The following is an 11,919-nucleotide window of genomic DNA, read 5'->3' on the forward strand; positions in this document are numbered from 1 at the left end:
TCTGGGTTTTTGTTTTGCGGGGGGGGGGGTTGTTTTATAATACAAGTAACTGGATATCTCTAAGTGAGTCTACAATCTTTTGGATAAGATATCCTCTCCACTAAGAGCACATTTTGATTTTTCAATAGGTAATAAAACTGAAGTGCATTGGCATGACTTAAAAAATAAGTTTTTGATATTTTAAACTTACCCCTTTCAGCCCAAACAATTAAAATAGCAGGCATCACATCCCAAAGAGAACCCGAAGACAAGAGTTGAAAACTGATGATTGTGAATGTGACTGTAATAAGAAATTCTAAGAGTTTTTATTGTTCTCTAGTAAAACTGCTTGGAAAATGGTGGAACCTCGTCAAAGATTTGTCTCCACCCGCCAAAGGGTGAATATGTGTTCTGTTCGCTACCTAGCTAAACTATACTGCTTACAGAAAACTGCTTAACTTAGATAGATTCCACCACTGTCTTTATGTCAGTACCTGGCCTATTGGTCTTTTTAGTACATGACTAAAAGATTTGTTGTATCTTCACTTTGATTAATAAAATTAATAGATGCCCACTAAATTTTATAGATTTTCTTTGATGTTGCTCTCACATACAAAAAGTCTTAATTAATTTAATTTGCATGGAAAGTAATGAATAAGAACTCTCCAAATTCATTTCATCTGAAAAACACATTGTAGAAATGGCAGCGTCCCTTGCCAATTCCAAGCAGTTGCTTATTAGAAGCATCCATCAACCCTCATGCTACTCAATCGCTGTATCTACATGATATGCTGACTGTGTAGGCATTACTGCACAGTCATTTAGTACTTGCATTTACTACTGTGTTTATACAAGTACTAAATGGCTGTGCAGCAACCCAAGTTACTGCATAGTAGTTCCACTGAATGCCTTTATTGTGACACTAATGCACAGTAACTTAATATTACTCTAGCATCATGTCATAGTTTTTGCCATTGTTTCTGCCATGGTTTGTACTGCTCAGTCAGTGTAGATGTGGCCAAGATGACAAAAGATCTACTACCCCCACTACTCAGAAAAATCAAGGAAGCTGGTTCCTGTTGTTGGCTTAAAAGTGGCATTTAAAGGCCTGTTTTTTGGGAATTGGCTTATAGGTATACATATATGCATTATAAGGGTTTAAGATAGGCAGCAGGGATTAAATGGATTTCTAAAGAGCTTGGGAGATGCACACACAACTTCTCATGGCCCTGAAAGCAGATGCACTGTCTAGCACAACAAGGCCAATGGATGGACACAGCCTGAGAATTAAGGGGGGCATGCCATAACACGAAATCACAGCCTTCAAGGCATCCCATAACACAAGGTAAGTGACATCAGCTACATGGCCCCAGAGCAGTGGGGGGAGGGGGGGAGCGAGTCCCAGTTTTGGGGGAACAGACCAAATTAGGAGAAGGCCCGGAAGGCTATGTGTATGTGTGACCACAGAGAGACAGCCAACGAGACACAGCCATGTATGAAGAGTCATCAGGAGTCATCAAGGGGGAAGGGGAATACAAAAGCAGAGACTTGAGATTAAAAAAAGGTCCCTCCCATCCCTCCTTCTCCCTCCCTTTGTCCCACCCCTCCCTGTTCCTTCTTGTCCCTTCCTGTCCCTCCCAGTTCCTTCTTGTCGCTCCTTCTCCTCCATGAGAAGGGTCACCATCCCTATCCCCTGGGAAGGGTCCCCAAGGCCACCATGGACCAAGGGCATACCAGCAGCCCATCTCATGCATCCCACTGGAGGGTGGGGCTGTGAGCTTTGGCATGCCACCTCCAGACTGCTGATATGCTGACCTGCCATGCTGACATCTAAGAAAAAGCCTCAGAAGTGATGCCTGCATCCTGGCCAGATGTACTTTGACTCTGATGACAACCCTAAGATTGGTAGATAAAGAATTGTTTGATCATTAGTATTGTTGAATTTTTGTTATTATTCTGTATCAGTAAATTTGCCTATTATCAACTGGCAGGCGGTGTGGTTGGTTTGAGGGTTGTGCCCACCTAGAACAAAGGTATAAGGGCTGGATTCCTAAAATCCAGTGTCAATACCTGTGTTCTACCTGAAGTGTCACCATTTTCCTGGTGAGGCCATAAAGCATTACCTGAATAACATCAGAACAGTGTTTTTCTACTTAGGTAAAACCAAACACTAAAAAATCATCCCATTTATTCACAGCATTAGATGAAAAGATTAAAGTGGTGATCAACTGTATTTACAGATAGTGTAGTCTGTTTACAAAATACATTCAAACCTCCTACTAGCAGAAAATTCTATTTACTGGCAAGTAAGCTTAGTTCTTTCTTCATGGAATTGTTTGTTCTAAGAGATTAAACCAGCAATTGCAATGCTCAGCAGGAGCCTTGAGGAATATGTAACTGAACAGAGAGCGATAAGCATCCCAAAATAATCATCTGATCTGTCTTCAGTATCAAAGAAACAGTGTAGAATTATATCAAGGAGAGAACTGTTTAGAGGTGCCTTACAACTCTTGCATATAGACATGATAGAATCAATGCACAAAAGCCATTCCAAGGACAGAGGAATGTTTGCGTATTACAGAGTTAGGTATATAGTTTAATCCATTTTTTAAAAAATCTCTCAGAATACAGATAATTTCTTAATAGTACTTATTTTTAGCATTTAGGGATAAGTTAAATGATTTGAAAAGTCTTGGTCTCATTAAAGCACTCACAAATATTGTGTTTATATTTTTGTAGCTGGATCTCAAGACATACCACCAGGCTTCAGGAAAGAAGAAAGGAATGGAATACAGTCTGGCACAAGTGGTGCTTGGTAACCAACTTGGGCAGACGTTTGAAATTTATCACTGTGCCACATTTTTCAGTAAGTATAAAGGAAAGATAAGCAAAGGGGCATGGCTTTAGATTTCCTTCCAGCAATAACCAAAAAAACTCCAACCTTTATAGATAAATGGTGGAAGAGAGTTGGTGTAGTAGGTTGTCGCTCAGTTCTTTATTTTTTCTGGGGCAAACCTGTACCCATAAGGAAAACAACATTCATAACAAAGCAAGCACTTAAACTTCCATACAAGATACAAAGATTTAACTTGCAACTACAGTCCTTCCTCAGATCCAGAGAAAGGACACTGCAGCTCAGACTACTTCCTCTGTATTGCCCATTTCCTTCTTTTGTCAAGCTTCACTCCCTGGGAGCTTTTAACTTCCTCCAAGCCAAAACAACTCATAGCTGTCAGCTGCCCCACCCCTTGATCAGGCAGGTTATCACTTTTAATCACTTGCAGCTGTGCTCCTTCCCCTTAGCCATTCACCTGGTTACAGCAAACTTAGGTTAAAGGTTCTTAAAATGATCCACAGAAAAGGTGAATGAAAGCAGATGTCCTTCCTAATGAGAACAGGTGGATGCACCACAACTGTGAAGGAAGACATGTCACATTTATGTATTTGAAGAAAAGAGGAACCAGACAAACCACTGTGTCCAGTGAAGAAATAATTCCTATGACAGATGGCCTTTGTCTGTGCTCACTCTTACTTGCTTACTATAAGGATCATCATTTATAAAATGTATATTAATTTCATCATCAGGTATTCATCATGGGTATGAAGGAGTATGAAGCCTCCAGTTTGGATAAAAGAAGGTCACTGAGGACATCAGACCTACTTATTGGATTTTCACTATGAAAATTTTCATAAATATTTTCTAGGACAGTGATTACAAAAACTAATTCAAATGCTCTGTGGTGACAACTAAAAGATTATGTGTGTGCTCCTGAACGTTTGCATGTTTGTCTGCATCTGATAAGAGACCAACATTTGATGGTTATTTGCCATCAAAGTGATAAGAAAGATAAAGATAAGGAAAAGTGATAATTATGGATAGCCTAGCACTTTCACTACTTTTACAAAGACAAAATATATCATTGCAATACTAATCTTAGCAAAAACAACAATAACAAAAACCATTTAATAGCTGAGGTAGCATTTGGGACATACCTGAACAGCATATAGGAACTAAAGAGGAAGGCTTGCAACAACTTTGGATAAGTGCAGACATTCAAAAAGCTCAAGGCAGAATCAATTAAAACTTTGCTGGTTTCTCTATGCTGTGTAGATTGGATCAGGAGGAAATGGAAACCGTTTGCCCTCCAGTATGGGAGGGGGGAGGGAAGGAGCATTGGCGATGCATAGGGGGTGCACACAGGTGCACATGCACCCCTTGAGATTGGCAGTGCAACCCCTGCGATTGGCCACCATCGATGGCGCCTGCAGGTAGTTGCCACTTGCTACCCCTGCCCACTGCCACTGACACCACTGGAAGCATCTGTGGGCAGTCAGTGATCACCACTGGCCACCACTGTCACTGCCAGTGGCATCTGCAGGTGGTAGCTGAGTGCTGGTCAGCACTCGCCACCCTCTCCGCTGTCGACACTGCTGCGGCTGCTTGTGCGAGCTCCCTGCTCGCTGCTACCATGTCCCTGCTACTGCCTGTGGGCAGTCACCGTGTCCCCTCCAGTCTCCAGAGACAGGTGTTATACATCAGGGGGGCATGCAGATGCCTATACTAGTCAAAGCCAAGAGCCAGAAGGCATTCCCACATGCCTCCCAGCTTGCCAGGGATTGCCAAGGGCAGTGCAATGCACCGGAGTAGGGGCCATTCCTGATTGGCTGTCAGGCATACACCTCCAACCCCCTACTTTCAGCCAAAGGGGGAGGGGATCCAGCACAGAATCTCTTCCCAGCCCTGCTCCCCTACAGCAGCAGGGGGGGAGGGAGAGGAAAGCTGAGGTCCCTGCCATGTGGTTCCCCCCAGTTGTTCTGGCTCAATTGAGGGAACCAGGTTCCCATGTCAGGGGCTTTCTCCCTTCCTCATTGCTTGGCCCACCTGGCCAGCAGTTTCTCTCCACAGCCCCACCCCCAACCAGCTGTCAGTGGTGCTGGGGGGGGGATGGAGGCCACTGCCCCAGCTCCCCTCAGCTACACTAGTTCAGGTGGGGGCCAGGGCAGGGGCCTCCCTCCCACCTCCACCGTCGGGCCAAGCTGGCAGGCACAGGTAAGACATAGAACTGGGGAGTAGAGGCCTTGCTGCCTCAGCTTTGTGACAACCCAGGGGTGGGGCCAGCCTGGTGCTTGGCTGAAACAGACGAGTCCAGGCTGAGACCATGTCACCCAACGTGCAAGCAGGGGTTAGTAGGGGAGCCACACAGGCACCTGCGATGCTGGGGGACTGCGATCTAATGCGAGTTGGGAGGAGATCTAGCACAGAAGTTTGACAGACTGGTCTAACCTAAACTGACTAAATCTGATACTACATTCATCCAGGTCTATCTTAGACCAGGTTCCACCAGTTTTAAACCAATCTATGTGCACTGAACTTCTGTTCTGTTACAGGTTTAGGCTGGTTTCTGATCACTTATACCACATTATGCGTTATGTCTGTACCTAGCCTTTTTTAGAACTAAGACAGACTGACATCACAAGTGCATAAAATGTGCCATGGTAAGATGGCCTGAGCCATTAACTTAAAATGATATCAGAGCAGACCTGGCTGACAGACTTTTCTGACAAAATGCTGTCTAGCATCATTTAATCAACCCCCACCCCCACTCCCCAGTCTTTAACATGGTAATATATGTAGTAGTTTGGCATAGATTATATTGATGTTCAGAGACACTTACCAGAATAGCCAATAGGCCAGCATTTATGGCTTTTTCATAGTATGCAAAAGTAAAAGCAAAAGCAGCAAATCCCTGCTTTTCCTGATTTTACAGCAGACATGCATATCTCAGCCTGCCATACTCTATGCGGGTGTCCTAACCACTGGTGTTTCAATATTTCATTATGGATGAGGGACTTTGTCTTGGTTCTTGCAGGAAAAGATTGAAAGGACTTGGGTTCATGCCAATGCAAAACAAAAAGAACTATTGAAATCTTATAAAAAAATCTTCCAGGGAAAATGGTGTTCTACTCAGCTGTATGTGAGTCTCTGAAATCAGTTCTAACACTTCATATTCCATTTTCAAGTTTTTACCATTCCAGTAAAAATGTTATATTATAATCTAAAACAATGGGTCAACCTTTAAAAGTTGTAGTCTTCCAAAGACAAGCAGTTGTATTTTGTACATTGCCATTGACAGCTATATGGACTCAGAATGCTGTTTAGTAACTATAACATTTCACATACATGATATTTCATACTATATACGAATAGTATAGCTCTGGAATTGCTTTGCTATTCTAAATTGTTGTGCAACATTTGAAGCTGTACATGAAGATTGAGAGATTAGATATTATGTTTCTGGCTATGTTGGAAGTTGACCAAGAAAATAGGGATAGCAATAGTTTTACTACTGTGCAAGGTACTACCGACCATCCGACTTGTTTGCATCCACCTGGTTAGTATTTCCTTATTATGGCATTAGCATAGTCTTGTTATTCGTGGAGGAAATCCCTAAACAATTGGGATCTCCTTGGAAGGCCAGTGTTTCCAATACTATTTTTACTTGCATACCACACTCACTTTTCCCCCAAAAGTCAGCCTTCCAAATCTGGGCTGTCTGTTTTAACAGAAACACACACGCACACTACTATATATGCTGCTGCTTTTCCTTCTCTTCTTACCAGCAACTACATGGAATGGGGGCAGAGTCCAACAGGGGCAGATCTGGGGTATTGGTAAGGGGAGGGAGGGAATGTAGCAGTGTAGTTTTACCCCACTTTGATTTTGCTTCACCCAACTCTACCTGATTTCTGCTAATTGCTCTTCACTCCACAAGTATAAATGACCCTCTCTCCTTTCTAATGGTCTTGATGTTCCACTAATAATATTATCCTTTCTTCATCAATTTGGTCTCTCATCTCCTGTTTCATATACCTTGGATTTTTTTTTTAAAGCGGTATGATGCACACAGCAGCAGAAACGGAGCCTGGTCAGCCAGAGCCACACTCTGGCTACTGGCCAGGCTCTCAGTGGATCGACACTGCTGCTGCCCCAGGAAGCCCCCAGGATCCCAGGTAAGGCTGCCCTAGTCTCCCCTACCTGCCCGGGTCAATTTGCCATGCACCGGAACACGCATATAAGGGCATACCCTGGGACAAAAAGCAGTGGCACAAATATGTGCTGCTGCATTTTGTGCCATGAGAAACGTGCCCCTACACATGCATGCTTGTCTGGATGTGCCCATGGTGTCCAGCTTTCCAACTACTGTGACAGCTGAAAATTGTGTCTGTGTGGTGAAAGTGCTTGCTGAACGCTCTGTGAGGATTAGACCAGGTGTTTCCTGTTGTTTGTTTATGTATGGAGCTGCATGTTGCCACTAAGAGTTTAATTAAAGTAAAAGATTAGTGAGGCCTTTTATGTAGTGAGGCCTTGTAAGATTAGTGAGGCTTTGCATGTAGTGACACAGTGAAAATTAACCTTATCAGAAAAATGCAAAGGCTTGTACTGCTATTGGTCAGTCATAAGGAAAGTTTGTAGTGTAAGAATGTGAGTGGCTGTGTATCAACAGCGTAGCTCAGAAGTTATAAATTCGCTAGCACACCCGGAAATTGGCAGAAGGAAGACACAGCATTATAAGAGAAGCTACTAATTTAGAAATTAGCTGCTGACCTGGTTTCAGTGGGCCAGTAGATCTCAAGAAGCCTGAGGACTGAATACCAGGGTCCTTCCCAGTACCCTTTGGACAGTGCAGATCAGGGATGCCTGACTTAGCTGAGCTTTATGGAAGAGGAACAGAGAGGACTGCCAATAAGTTCCCAATGCAAATTGTTATTGTCTGTCATTGTTGTTTTGTTATACTACACATAGTTTTGCATTTTTTCAGTCAATAAACCTTTCTTACCTTTTTACTCCCAACCACTCTCTCAATCCCGAACCCTCCCCCTGGCAGCTGGGAAAAACTACAAGTTTCATTTTTTGGCTAAGCAGCCAAAAGCTGCTGACAATTTATCTGTGAATGGGTGAAAAGTATAGCTTCTGCCTGAGAAGTAAAGGGAGGGTGAGTGACCTGAAAATTAGGTTCCGTTTCCATGGGGAAATCTTTTTTTCTTAATTCTACCTCCCCCATAACAGGATGTGTGTGCAGTATGCAGGAACATACAGAACTAAAAAAGTTGGCTTTGTTTTGTGACAAAAGTATTTTCTTTGATGAATATTTATATGAATCCTATACTAACCTAACCGGAAAAATTATCCATGTATATGGTAACATGAAAAGTTAATGTTGCAAAGTGGTATAAATACAGACATTTATGGATCTTTCATGGCTTGATTTTCAGTGTCAGACCCACAATTGCAAATGCAATTATGAAATTAATGTACCATATGCAAATATTCAGTGACCATATCAGCATGCAAAATTCATGTATTTGGGTATGTAAATGCCCAGTTACAGGTCTAAATGGCCATTTACAATAGGAAAAATCCCTAATATTAATACGCAAAACCAGTCTGAAAAAAAATAGATCCCCAATTATATATTCATTTTTTCACATACAATCACATGCCTGACTGGATCTCAAGTCCTTATTTTCATTGCATGCACACATGCAAAAAACTTATATCTCCAAAACTCACAAATAATTTACAACAGAGTAACGTTAAAACTTGCTTCATTCAAATATATTTCACAGGGAGTTTTCTTCAGTCCACTGGATACAAACCTGAGCTAAGAGTTAAGAAACATTAGCTAAAAGTTCATACAATTACGCTTCAAAAATAGTTTAAAAAAAATTAAATGAAATGTGAGAAAAAAGATCAGAGTGCCTTTCTTATCATCACAATAAATAAAAAGTGATCTTCCTTCAGGAAACAAAAATCATACAAAACAGACACTTGAACCACCTCCTTCCCTCCCAGGTACTTAGCAAGCAACCTATAATGCTATTTATTTCAATGGGAGTTTGGGACTCATTGAATGAGTTTTAGTTAAGGCACCCCCACTGCTATTTTGAAATGTAGGATGCTGGATACACTTCAAATACTGCAGGTGTTTTAATTACAGTAATGTGCCCAACTACCAATATTTTTGTCAAACCAAACTGTGTATTCAAAACTCATACATTACTCATCAAAAACTCATGAGTTTGATTTAAAAGTGAGATATTATTTGACATAAAAAGGTGGTGGCTGCAGGGAGCTCGTTTTCTCTTTTCATCTGAGCACTCTAGATTAGAGTGCACTTTTTTCAGATTTGTCTTTTAAACTGTGAGATTCAGAAATGAAATCCAGGAATATCATATCATGAGTCTAGGAGCTGAGTTTTTACAAAAAGTGTGCGTTTACATGTGCAATTGAGCATGACTAAATTTAATGCACATTAAGCTAACATGCATTAAGCGAATTTTGGCAGGTGTCTACACATTCAGGGACTTGGCACTAAAGTTAGTGCATTTGGTACTAAAGTTAGTGCCACGTCCCTGTAGCCCTGCCATGCACCCCTAGTGGCTGAGCAGACATGGCACTAAAGTTAGTGCTGGATTGCGTCTATATATGCGTTAATGCACTTTAACTAATCATGCCTAAATCTGATACCTGCATTTGCAGGTATCAGATTTAGGCACTATTAGTCCAATTTCACGATTTTAAATGATCATTAAGGGTATGCACATGTAGATGCACACTCATAATGTGCATTAAATTAGACTAATGCACAATAACGCATCTCATGTAGATGCACCCAAAGTGCCATAAATGATAAGACTTGCAAAAAAATTGTGAGTCTTATTAACTAATTAGTGGTGTTAACAACAACGCTAAACTGAAAGAACCACTTCTAACAGTTAAAGGGCATAGTTTTGTCTTAAAGCCCAACTGTTAAGATATAGTTTCAATAAGGATGCTAATTAGTACCTATCATGACAATTATCTTTCTAAAGAAGGGCCCTTTCTGTTAAAAACTAACCAAAGATCAACAAAATACCATATATAATACAACTATATAGACATAATTGGGAACATGTCTGTCTTTCCAATTACCAATCAACTGAAATTTCTATTACGATTTCTGGTACCTCCTAGTTGTAGAGTAGCTAAAGTTACCAGAAGAATAGCCCTTTTTCTTTATGTTTTTGATTCTTTTGGGAATTAAGCAGTACAGCATGAGAAAATGTTAAAAACCTACTCAGAAACCTAGTTAAGAAAAAAAATTATCTAGGATTTGGTTCTAGTTTGGGGTAACAGGTTCTAAAAGTTTTGCAAATTCACATGATTCCTTTCAACCACCATAAAAATATTATAATGTATGAGCTGCAAGTTATATTTAATTTGTATATGAAAAGTAAAAGGCTGGAGACATCTAATATGCACTTAGAAGATGACTTCATTCCATGTAAATATCCAGTTTGTAAATAGGATTTGTAAATGTTGAAAAGAATCAACATGCTGTCTATAGGCCCCTGAGCCAGTGTAACACAAACAAACACCTTGTAAAAGAAACGCATTTGCAGACTATACAGTATACATTCTCATAGTGACTTCAGAGTTCCCTTCTCTTCCACAAAGCAAAATATGTGAAGTACCTTTCATTCTTCTCTCCTTAATGTACACACACACACACACACACACTCTTGGAATCTCTCCTGTTAGCAAGCAATCCAGAAGTTGTCTCCACTCCCTGACAGTCATCACTGCTGACCCAAGATAGGAATTTTACAAGAAAACAACACCAGAAACACCTTCCTTACAAACAGACTGCATGATGACTTCAAGTCTAAGCCCTTTTTGTTATTTAGGATTTCTTATTATTAAAAATGTTAAACCATAACATCACTAGAACATTTCCAAGTCTTAAAACTGAAAGTTCTGAAATCTATAATGTTTTAGTTCTTGGAAAAGTATTTGTTTTTGTATGGATTTTCTGTTATGCTTCCAACCTCTAAGCATTGCGAATAACTCAATTTATTTGAGATAAGGTAATATCTTTTATTAACAATATATTGAATAGTTCATAAGATGAAGCAGTATTCTCAGATTCTTAAATACCCAAGTACATCCTTCAGCAGGGACAGGTACATTTTAAGATTTCAGTTTTCTTTCACTAATGAGTGCGGCCAATATTAATTGTATTTTTGTCTTTAGCTTTTTTATTTTTTAACATTTGGTTGGGTCTTTTATACCTCACAAATAAAGGGAGATTAAATGTGGGAAGTATAGATGCAACTAAATTAATCTGTCCATATATTAAAAATACTGGGTAATTATCTCCCTAAGCAAACGCCCTACAGAAATCCTGTCTTCAGGTATATATTAATCAGCTGCAAAATTGAAGATACAAGGACTTTATAGAACAGCTCTGAAACAATGCAACCATGTTTTTAAGTTGAATACAAAAAGACTACATACAGAAGACAGTGCAAAATAGTCTAAGACTGTGAGAAGCAATGCATCAGAGATGCAGTACACAAGCATTTGCAATCAAAGTTTCAGCTTTCAGCTGAATGTTCTTGGTTCCCAACATCTACCATAATACATAAGACTCCACTTGCCTTTTCATACAAAGATCAGGCCTTTTACGACCAGGTCACTAAATCATTGGATGCAGGGGTGGCAGTGGATATAGTTTTCCTAGACTTCAGGAAGGCTTTTGATACTGTCTCTCACCCCGTTCTCATTAGGAAGCTGGGGGACTGTGGTGTAGACAACCATACAGTCCAATGGGTCGCCAACTGGTTAGAGAGTCACACCCAGAGGGTGTCCTTCTCGACCTGGAAGGACGTGGGAAGTGGGGTCCCACAGGGCTCGGTCCTTGGGCCTGTACTGTTCAATATCTTCATCAGTGATTTGGACGAGGGGGTGCAAAGCACCCTGTTCAAGTTTGCTGATGACACTAAGATGTGGGGGGAAGTGGGCACAATTGAGGGGAGCAACAGGCTACAGTTAGACCTAGATAGGTTACAAGGATGGGCGGAGGAGAACAGGATGGGGTTTAACACAGACAAGTGTAA

The sequence above is a fragment of the Gavialis gangeticus genome, unplaced genomic scaffold (assembly GCF_001723915.1).
Source record: "Gavialis gangeticus isolate Ggan-Ray unplaced genomic scaffold, GavGan_comp1, whole genome shotgun sequence".
NCBI lineage: Eukaryota > Metazoa > Chordata > Crocodylia > Gavialidae > Gavialis > Gavialis gangeticus.